Source organism: Hordeum vulgare, chromosome 1H (assembly GCF_904849725.1).
Source record: "Hordeum vulgare subsp. vulgare chromosome 1H, MorexV3_pseudomolecules_assembly, whole genome shotgun sequence".
NCBI classification, from domain to species: domain Eukaryota; kingdom Viridiplantae; phylum Streptophyta; class Magnoliopsida; order Poales; family Poaceae; genus Hordeum; species Hordeum vulgare.
In genome coordinates, this window is record NC_058518.1 from 262230146 (window position 1) to 262240052 (window position 9907).

A 9907-nucleotide genomic window follows, 5' to 3' on the forward strand; every position below is an offset into this window, starting at 1 on the left:
GAAAATCCCCGAAAATATTTTTTCCGTAACGGAAGAAGATCGGGAAGCTTGAGAGCCAAGGCAGGGGGGCCTCAGGGGCCCCACAAGCCCCCACCCCGTGGCCAGGGGGAGGCCGCGGCCCACAGGCTTGTGGGCCCCCTAGGAGGCCTCTGCCCTAGGGGTTGCGCCTATATATTCCCTAAAAAACCCAAAAAAATCAGGAGATCATCGAAAGTACTTCTCCGCCGCCGCAAGCTTCTGTCTCCTCAAGATACCATCTGGGGCACGTTTGGTGCCCTACCGGAGGGGGGATTCAGATACGGAGGGCTTCTTCATCAACACCATGACCTCTTCGATGATGCGTGAGTAGTTCACCATAGACCTACGGGTCCATACCTAGTAACTAGATGGCTTCTTCTCTCTCTTGGATCTTCAGTACAAAGTTCTCCATGATCTTCATGGAGATCTATCCGATGCAATCTTGATTAATTACTTCGCAGGTGCCGGCGGGACCCTATGCATTTTTATTAGTTATTAGTTATTAGTTATTAAAAACTAGCATGGCAATTATACTAATGGTATATGGGGAAATGGTCATCTTGCCTGAGGTCCCGCTTGGAAGAAGAACGACTCCGTGAAGCAGACGAACCGTCGTAGTCCAACGGGTCCTCACTTTCCGACACGTTTGCGGAACTCTATCGAGACGAAGGAAACCGGAAACAAGCATCAACGCAGATATTCACCACGGCACATGCACGACAAGATGCAATCCTCATATGATGCATGATCAGTTGAATATATGCAAGACATGGCATGTCAATTCACAACAATCAAACACTACACATTAAGTGAAGTTCAATATGCAACGAGTTGCATATTGACGAAACTCCACATACGAATTATTTAGTTCTATCCCGATTAGGTACACGGCAATATTAATTGTGGTTAAACATGACGAGAGGTGAAGCGTAATTAATCTATCTATCTAGGCATTTTAAATGAGGTTGGAAATGACATATAGCATCTCCGAACTGACCTCATACGTTAATTTATAATTATGTCCAGATCTAAACTAACACGTTTTACTATTTGTTATACAGAAAAATAAATAGGTTCACGTGATTCAACGTGTTGTTCCAATCAATTTACACATAGAGAACATCCCCAACGGAGCTACGCTTCAAAAGATATGATCACCGCAAGATATGATGGCATGAATGCAATATGTATGCAACGACAGTCACAAGCATTCCAAAACATACAAACCGCAAGGTAAGATGAACCTACAAACGATTCCAAGCAAGATTCATATAGGACACGATAAAAACGAAGCAACGGTTCAACAAATACAGGCTACACAAGAATTAGTCATAATCTGCCAAAAACAGCAACATGGCATTTTCTACACCCCAAAACTACAAGCTACATATATCTAAAATGCTCAAACAAGGCATGAGACAATAGTAGTCAAGAAGCACTTCAACACCCTATTAATGACATCTAGCATGGCAGCATGGATCACTAGCAAAAGAACTCACAAAATAGCATCTCACACATAGTTTCAGACTTAATGAAAATATCAGTTTTTGACAGTGCAGTTTTCGATCTGAAGGCATATTGACAGCAGCAAAACTATATTCTATAGGGCTCCAAGTGGCATGACAATTCACAGCATGCTAGAGAAACTTAAGGACTACAACTAACTCCATTGCACCAACCTCAAACGAGCTATAGATCACTAGCAAAAGTCATGGCAAGACAGTAACAAAATTTAAGCGATTTTAGACTTCAAAATATTTCAGCATCTCCAAATCAGCACTATTTTCTAGCATGTTGACAACAAGCAAACAACACCTAAACATGGATTTCTAAGGCAACCAAAAATACAAGGAGTTAGCCTACACATCCAAGAGCATATCTCTAGTTGACAACTCATTAATATCATGCATGAAATAAAGACCACAAAATAGACAAGAGGGCAACATGGCAAAATATCACGCGCACTAACTTACTCGAAAGACAAAACTAAATGCACAGTTAAATTCTATGGATTTTTCTACCCCGGAAACATGTATAATATGTAGGGTTCGAAAAATAAAATAGCGCCACACATATATGCGAGAATATGTCCTAAACACGACATAGCAAACAAGCGACGGAACCTACATGCAAAAATGCAAACAACTACTTTAAAATACATGGCAAAGGGTTACAAACAACATGCATATTTTATCTACATGACTTGAACAATTCGGACACGCACAAAAATATCTACAGAATATCTAGCATATTAGGACAGCACGCGAAACTAGGTAAACGGCGAGTCAAACCACTCCAAACATGCATGCAAGTTGTAAAATCACAATCTACGTGAAATTCTACATGAGTTACATATAGAAAACGTCGCGATACGATGCACGGTTTATTAGCTACGAGCGTTTTAAAATCTAGCATAATCATGAAAATACTAATTCGCACAAAAAATTCCTAAAATACTATGGGCCGAAATGCAAACGGGCCTAAATAGTGCACGAGCGCAGGATAATATAACGCGCCTATGGCTCTAGATTGGGCAGCAGGGGGGACGCTCACCTCGTGGGCTTCGGCCCACGAGGCATCGCTGGGCTAGGAGGCCGGCTGGATCCGGCTCGGTCGTGTGGCCGGCTGGCAGCTGTGGCCTGGGGCGAATCGGCCCACGCGAGCGCTAGCGGCCCAGCATCCACGCGCATAGGGTTGTCGCCCTCCCTGCTCGCCACGCGCATAGGATCGTCGTCCTCCCTGCTCGGCACGAGCTGGGGCAACCGGCGGCGCGGGCTATAGGCTGGAGGGGCAGACCAGCGCGGGGAAGCTTGGGAATGAACCCAGATCGGCTGGATCTCGCCTTGGGGGCTCCGTTCCCGGCGGAGGAGGGTCTCGACGACACCGGAGCGAGGTGATCGGCACGGCCTCTCATGTGAGGAAGAGGCACAGGGGGCTGAGGAGAGGAAGAAGGAAGGCATCAGAGAGGAGGGGCGGCGAGCTGGCCTAGGGAAGACGTTCTCCGGCGGCGGCACTCCGACGGAGCGGCTGGCTGCGATCACCAGCGAGAGGCACGACTCGGGCGGTTGTCCATGGTGGTGCGGGTTGCTGTACATCGGGGCGGCTCGGGGCAGCCTCGGGCAAGGCGGCGGCGGCGGGACCCGGGCCCGTGGAGGGCCGGATCTGGGCTCGGGCGGGCCTGGTGGCTGGTGGGAGGAGAGAGGTTGCGGCCAGAGCTAGGGTTTGCACGGGAACCGATGGAGAGAGAGAATAGATGTCTATTTATAAACGGAGGGGCTAGGGTTAGGTTTTCGGGCGTTTTCGGACCCTCCGACCTCGATTAGACGCCCCAGAAATGCCCGAAGGTTAGTTTAGTCTGTGTAGAGTGGCCTAGGCGAAGATGAGAGGGAAATAGCGCAGCGTGGCAACGCGATTTGAAATACCAAAAAACATCCGACGAATAAGCAAAGACGGTGCCGCTACGGTCAACCGTTCGGGTACCAGACGGACTCCGATTGCGACGGAAATTGACAAGCGAACTTCCTATATCTAAATAAGACCGCATGCCAAGTTTCAATCCAATCAGAGGAAGTTTTATACACACTTTTAAAAACAAGATTTTGATGATGTTGCAGGCGCGTGCGTGTGTGGTCGGACTCAACACGAACAACGACGAACACGGAGAGAACCAGCAACTAATAGCGGATGCAAGTTTTGAAAAACTGGCGGCAACGGGATGCCGATGCAATGCAAAAGATGCGCATGATGCGATGATGAATGCGGCAAACAATATAATAACACGGCGACAACAGAAAAGAGGGGAATCTTCTGGAGCGTCAGTCTCGGGCTGTCATATGTCGGGACCCCCATGCTTAGTCATACGAAACCAGCATGTAAAACATCACATCACTTTGCGGTCTCATGCACGGTAAACTCCATGGCTGCCACCTTACCTTGGGCGGGACTACTACTACGACAACAGACCTTCCCTGGTACGGCGCCAGGAATCCTACTGCTACGGCTACGCCTTTAGGGACTTCCTTGGCAAATATGCAAAGGATCTCCCCGCGGCCTTGGAGCCTTGCGTTGGTGTTCCCTTGAAGAGGAAAGGATGATGTAGCACAGCGGCAGTAAGTATTTCCCTCAGTTTTGAGAACCAAGGTATCGAACCAATGGAAGATCTCGTCAAGTCACAAGTACCTGCACAAACACAAAGAGCTTGCACCCAACACTATGAAGCGGTTTTCAATCCCTTATAGATTGTTTGCAGAGTGAGAACTGAAAGCAAAGAGTAAACAGAGCAAAGTAAAAGTGAAAGTGGAAACGATAGTTGTGAACAGACCCGGGGGCCATAATGTTCACTAGTGGCTTCTCTCATGAAAGCAAGTAGACGGTGGGTGAACGAATTACTGTCGAGCAATTGATAGAACCGCGCAAAGTCATGACGTTATCTAAGGCAATGATTATATCTATAGGCATCACGTCCAAAATGAGTAGACCGATACTTTCTGCATCTACTACTATTACTCCACACGTCGACCGCTATCCAGCATGCATCTAGTGTATTAAGTCCAAAAGAACAGAGTAACGCCTTAAGCAAGATGACATGATGTAGATGGACAATCTCATATCTACGATAAAAGCCCATCTTGTTACCCTTGATGGCAACAACATGATGCGTGCCTTGCTGCTCCTTCTGTCACTTGGAAAGGTCACCACACGGTATGAACCCAAAACCAAGCACTTCTCCCATTGCAAGAATCAAAGATCTAGTTGGCCAAACAAAACCCAAGACCCGGAGAGACTTACAAGGATATCAAATCATGCATATAAGAAATCAGCAAAGACTCAAATATATATCATAGATAATCTGATCACAAATCCACAATTCATCGCATCTCGACAAACACACCGCCAAAGAGGATTACATCGGATAGATCTCCATGAAGATCATGGAGAACTTTGTATTGAAGATCCAAGAGAGAGAAGACGCCATCTAGCTACTAACTACGGACCCGTAGGTCTGAAGTGGACTACTCACGAGTCATTGGAGAGGTGATGATGTTGATGTAGAAGCCCTCCAACTCCAAAGTCTCCTCCGGCAGGGCACCGGGAAGGGTCTCCAGATGAGATCTCGCGGAAACGGAAGCATGCGGCGGCGGAAAAGTGTTTTCATGGATGCCCTGATTTTTTTCTGGATTTTTGGGGAATTTATAGGCCAAAGACCTAGGGTAGGGGAGCGCCAGGGGGGCACAAGCTTGGTTTCCGCGGCCTCCCCCCTGGCCGCGGCAACAGGGCTTGTGGGCCCACTACCTTGGCCCTCAAGCCTCCCGATCTTCTTCCATTCTGGAAAAATTTATTTCGGGGATTTTATTCCGTTTGGACTCCGTTCCAAAGTCAGATCTGAAAAGAGTCAAAAACACAGAAAAAACAGGAAGTGGCACTTGGCACTGAATTAATAAGTTAGCCCAGAAAAATATATAAAAGGTAAACAAAACATCCAAAGTTGACAAGATAACAGCGTGAAATCATCAAAAATTATAGATACTTTTGAGACATATCAAGCATCCCCAAGCTTAACTCCTGCTCGTCCTCGAGTAGGGAAGTGATAAAGAATGAATTTTTGATGCTTTCATGCTGCCTAACATAGATATCCTTTGTAACTCCTCTTATGTGACGTGAATGTTCAGATCCATTAGATTCAAAACAATAGTTTGCTATTGATGTGGAGACAATAATAATTCAAGCAAACTAGCAAGGTAATCATGAACTTTCAAAATAACAAGGCCAAAAGAAAGTTATCCCTACAAAATTATATAGTCTGGCTATGCTCTATCATCATTGCACAATGAATTTAAATCATGCACAACCCCGGTATTGGCCTAGTAATTGTTTTCACACCTTTACTTTCTCAAACGTTTTCAACTCTCACGCAATACATGAGCGTGAGCCATGGTATTAGCACTATAAGTGGTGTGGAGTGTGGTGGAGGTTGCAAGACAAACAAGGAGAAGATGGTCACATTGACTAGGCATATCAATGAGCTATGGAGATGCTCATCAATAGATATCAACGTGAATGAGTAGGGATTGCCATACAAATGATGCACTAGAGCTAAGAGTATGTGAAAGCTCTTAAAGAAAACTAGTGGGTGTGCATCCAACTTGCTTGCTCACGAAGACCTAAGGCAAATTTGAGGAAGCCTATCATTGGAATATACAAGCCAAGTTATATAATGAAAATTTCCCACTAGCTATATGGCGGTGACAAAACAAGACACTCTCAATCATGAAGATCATGGTGCTTAATATGCACAAGTGTGGAAAGGTGGTAGCATTGTCCCTTCTCTCTTTTTCTCTCATATTTTTTTGTGGGCTCTTTGGCCTCTTTTTTTGTGGGCATCTTTGGCCTCTTTTATTTCCTCACATGGGACAATGCTCCATCAATGATGATCATCACACTTACAACTCAAAACTTAGAGCAATGATGACTCTATATGGGATGCCTTCGGTAGTGTACCGTGACAATGATCTAGCATGGCATAGACATAAATGGAAACATCATGCTAGCTATCTTACGATCATGCAATGGCAATGTAGAAGTGGTGGCACATGTCATGGTGGTAGTTGCATGGCAATATATCTCGGAATGGCTTTGAAAAAGTCATAGTAGGTAGGTATGGTGGCTGTTTTGAGGGAGGCTAATGGTGGGTTTTGTGCACCGGCGAAAATTGCACGTCACTAAAGAAGATAGTGATGGTGGAAGGTGAAAGTTCATCTAAACCATGGACTCAACATTAGTCATGAAGAACTCATATACTTGTTGCAAAAGTTTTAGTAGTAATCGAAACAAAGCATTCAACGCATACTCCTAGGGGAAGGGTTGGTAGGTATAAACCATCGCGCGATCCCGACCGCCACACAAAGGATGACAATCAATAGACTAATCATGCTCAGACTTCATCACATAGCGGTTCACCATACGTGCATGCTACGGGAATCACTAACTTCAACACAAGTATTTCTAGATCCACAACACCTTACTAATATAACTTCAATATTACCACAACCACAACTCAAAACTAATTGAGATGAATCAAACTTCTCTAACTATTCAATGCACATGAAGGTGGAAGTTTTCATATCCGTTTGGATAACTACCCCTTTTGAGACTACTATCAAAGCATAGATCAACTACCAAGCCACGCACCGCCGTGCTCTAAAAGATATAAGTGAAGCACATAGAGCAAAAGTAACTAGCTCAAAAGATATAAGTGAAGCACATATGAGCTGAATTGTCTAGCCAAAGGATATAAGTGAAGCTCGACAAAATCACGGTGAGTGCATATCTCTCTCTCTATGTGTGCAGCAAGGATGATTGTGACACAACAAAAATAAAAGACACCTACGATACAAGACGCTCCAAGCAAAACACATAACAGTGGTGAATAAAAATATAGCCCCAAGTAACGTTACCGATGGATTGAAGACGAAAGAGGGGATGCCTTCCTGGGGCATCCCCAAGCTTAGGCTTTTATGGCATCCTTGAATCAATTTGGGGTGCCTTGGGCATCCCCAAGCTTGAGATCTTGCCACCCTTTATCTTTTTGTCCATAAGAACTTCACCCAAAACTTGAAAACTTCACAACACGAAACTTAAACAGAAACTCGTGATAACATTAGTATAACAAAGCAAACCACCACTTCCTTAGGAACTGTAGCAAACTTAAATTCTGCTTACGTTGATGTTGGGTTACCGTATTTTCAATCTTCCATGGCTAATACCCCCCGATACTATCCATAGTTTAATCAAAATAAGCAACCAACTCAACAAAAACAGAATTTGTTAACAGCAGACCAGTCTGTAGCAATCTATATACTTTGTATACTTCTGGTACTTAAAAAATTCTGAACAATTACGACAGTGTGAAGAATTTGCATAGCAATCAGCAGCAAAATGAATCAACTCAAAAGCTCTTACAGAAAAAAAATGTAAATTCTTTTCGTGAGCAGAAAGTTTCTGTCTTTTCCAGCATGACCAAACGATCATCCCCAAGACTAATCATAACGGTTTTGCTTGGCACAAACACAAAAAACACAATCATAACAGAATTATGAAAGTGTGGAAAAACACAAAACAGAAAGAAAAAGGATAGATTCGTTGGGTTGCCTCCGAACAAGCGCTATTGTTTAACGCCCTTAGCTAGGCATAAGGTGATGGAAACACGTATAGTCATCCTTCGTGCTCAAACCATAAGTAGCCCTCATCATAGATTCATAAGGCAATCTTATTTTCTTTCTAGGAAAATGCTCCATGCCCTTCTTTAGGGGAAATTGAAATCTAATATTTCCTTCCTTCATATCGATAATATCACCAATAGTCCTTAGGAAAGGTCTACGAAGAATAATGGGGCATGAAGGATTGCAATCTATGTCAAGTATAATGAAATCCACGGGTACATGGTTCTTATTTGCAACAATAAGAACATCATCGATCCTTCCCATGGGTTTCTTGACAGTAGAATGCGCAATACGCAAATTAAGAGAACACTCTTCAATCTCATGAAAACCAAGAATATCACATAAAGACTTTGGAATCACGGAAACACTAGCACCCAAATCACACAAAGCATTACATTCATAGTTTTTTATCTTGATTTTGATAGTAGGTTCCCACTCATCATGAAGTTTTCTAGGTATAGAGACTTCTAATTCGAGCTTCTCTTCAAGAGATTTCATCATAGCATCTATGATATGTGCGGTAAAGGATTTTCTTTGGCTATAAGCATGTGGAGAGTTTGCGATGGATTACATCAAAGAAATGCATTCAAACAAGGAGCAACTATCATAATTGAATTCCTTGAAATCCAAAGTGGGAGTTTCATTACTACCCAAAATTTTGATTTCTTCTACTCCACTCTCCACACCTTTATCATCAAGATAGGTGGGCTCCGAATCATTGAGGCGTTTTTCAACCAAAGTGGATTCATATCCAGACCCTTCATCAATAGGTTTGACATGCGAAAACAAAGATTCAAGAGGAGTCACACCAAGCACTTTAAGATCCTCATGATTTGCATCACAAATTTCAGGTTTAGCTACCATCTTATTGACAAAGGTAGCATGCTTGTCAGAAATTTGGCCCACCAATTTTTCAAGGTGAGCAAGTTGAGAATTTAGTGCATGGAAATCTTTGGCCATATCATTAACTTCTTTATTCAAACAGACCATAAAAGAATTTTGCTCTTTTAATTCCCTACGGAAGTAACTATTTTGGTCAAACTGAGAAGACATGAAACCTTTGACACTAGTTTCAATCTCTTCCAATTTTCTGAAGTAGTTTGGTTTGGCCATGAGGAAAGGTCTCTCACGAACAAGCCTAAGAGCAGGCGAGGAAAACGGGAGGAAGGGAACGGCAACGGAAAATGGCAAAAAGGCAAAAGGAAATGGCAAATGAAAACGGCAAAGGAGAAAGGCAAATGAAAACGGCAAATGCGAAGTGGGGAAGAGGAAAACGAGAGGCAACTGGCAAAAAAGGTAAATGCAAGAGATGAGTTTGTGACACCTACTTGGATAGATGACTTGATCTCTCCTCCTTGCACCAGAAATCAGCACGTTGAAGAGAGACTATTCTTGACTTGATCGTCCCCGGCAACGGCGCCAGAAATCCTTCTGCTACTCCGACAACAAACCTTCCCTGGTATGACGCGAGGAATCCTGCTGCTACGGCTACACCTTTAGGAACTTCCTTGGAAAATATGCAAAGGATCTCCCCGCGGCCTTGGAGATTTGCGTTGGTGTTCCCTTGAAGAGGAAAGGAGCGGCGGTAAGTATTTCCCTCAGTTTTGAGAACCAAGGTATCGAACCAATGGAAGATCTCATCAAGGCACAAGTACCTGCACAAACACAAA